Below are 2,090 nucleotides of genomic sequence, written 5' to 3' on the forward strand. Positions count from 1 at the left end.
AATAGACTCAGACTGAGGCTGCGCAGAGACTCTGACGACAGCAGCTCTCCTCCCTCCCTCCTCTCTAGCTCGCTTTTTTTCCCTTTGTCCCTGCCTCCTCCCTCCTCCTCCCTCCTCCTCCCCACACACATTAATTCCCCAATATTCATGAAGACAGAAGGAGGAGGAGGAGGAGGAGGTTTGGGGGAAGGAGATGTTTCTGTAGCAGAGGTAGCACATTGTTTATCTGTCTATCCTCTTTATATTAAACCTCAGGAATCCTCAGAGTTTTAACCCTTTGTAGTTTTAAGCTATTTTATCCGCTTGTGAGTCTTTTCATTCTGCCTCTATAAACCACCTAAACACATTTTTTTTACATTTTTTTTTTAAATACACAGCATTACCAAAAAAAGACACAGAATTACCAAAAAAAGACACAAAATGACCCAAAAAAGACACAAAATTACCAAAAAAAGACACACAATTACAAAAAAAAAGTAATTAAAGGGACCTAGAGTATGAAAATTGTGTTTGTTTGCTTTTTCTTTTTACTTTTAACACACAATCATGCTCACTGAAGAATTTTAAATGCTGTTAATGTGAATACAGATTGCATATAACATATAAGAGGTAAAATGAGGATATCATCTGGTTCTATATTTCTATACTAATTGACCATATCTCTTGTTTTACTTGGACAATCATCATCGAACAAAAACTGGATTAAAGTCTAAATCTAAGACTAAATCCTGTTCTCATTATCAGCAGCAGCTCTCCTCCTGTTATCTCCTTCATCGTTCTGTCACGGATCTGAAGAAGAGGAGAGAATTTATTATTGTAAACCTGAAATGAATGAAGTGTTAAAGACTAGAAAAGACTAGAAAAGAAGAGCTGTGACATCAAATTAATCCTTAGAGGTCTAAGCATTCACATTATTAACCCTTTGGAGTTTGGGGCTGTTTCGTCGGTTTTGGACTCCTTTTCATTCTGCCTGTATAAACCACTTAAAAATCTTTACCATGACGTGTTGGTATCATTGTTTTAAAGACAACCTCACCTATATGACCTGATTATTATTTTTTCATTTTGACTTACTGGATCAATATTTTGAACACACAAAAACACAAAAAAAATTACCAAAAACACACATAAAACATGAAAAAAATACAAAAAAACACAAAAAAGACAAAAAATACACATAAAAAAGACACAAAAAATAAAAAACACACATAAAACACATAAAACATGAAAAACAAACCAAACACACACACACACACACACACACACAATTACAAAAAAACACATAGAAACACACTCAAAACACACCAAAAACATAATAAAAATACAAAATGTCACTTAATGTGATTTCTTTATTTTTCAGTGCAAGAACAGCAGACCAAGACTAATTAAAAAGAAGTAATTTTGTGCATTTTTACACTGCACGTTTAAGATTTCATGCTCAAATGCATGTAGTTGTACTGAGGGCCACTTCAAGTGACGGTGCGGGCCGTATGTGGCCCCCGGGCCTCCAGTTGCCCATCCCTGGTCTAATGTATTGAGATGCACCTGTCGAGGACATTTATTAAGAAATGTAATGAGTTTCACCAGAGAATCCACAGTGACATCACACACAAACACAGTGTATAAACCACAGCCAGAATTTAAAATATCAAAACAAGAAACACAGTAAAACTAGGATCCTGTTAAAACAAATTCAAATATCAGAAGACAATTTAGTGATGTAATGTTGTTAATGAAAATGCTGAATTATCCCAAACTTGACACGGACCCCTCCCTTCCTGCTCTAAAATCTGCATAATCCCTGTTTTCAATCTGTGCTGGAGGTTTTAAAGCTCCGGCTGTTTTTAACATAAACACACGCACTCACATAACAGTTGACATGTTATTATGACACCCAGAGAGGAATATGATAATACGCTATCTCTGAGGGCTGGAACATCCAGCTCTCAGATTTAACAGATTAAGCTTTTAACAGCCTGATGGCTTTCAGAGAGTTGAGGAAATGAGTCAGTGAGGACTTCATGATGCACACGTTTTATAAACTTGGCTCTGAAAAATGTTTCTCTTGGTGCTTTTTAATTGTTTTGATG

Source organism: Centropristis striata, chromosome 15 (genome assembly GCF_030273125.1).
Source record: "Centropristis striata isolate RG_2023a ecotype Rhode Island chromosome 15, C.striata_1.0, whole genome shotgun sequence".
NCBI classification, from domain to species: Eukaryota; Metazoa; Chordata; class Actinopteri; order Perciformes; family Serranidae; genus Centropristis; species Centropristis striata.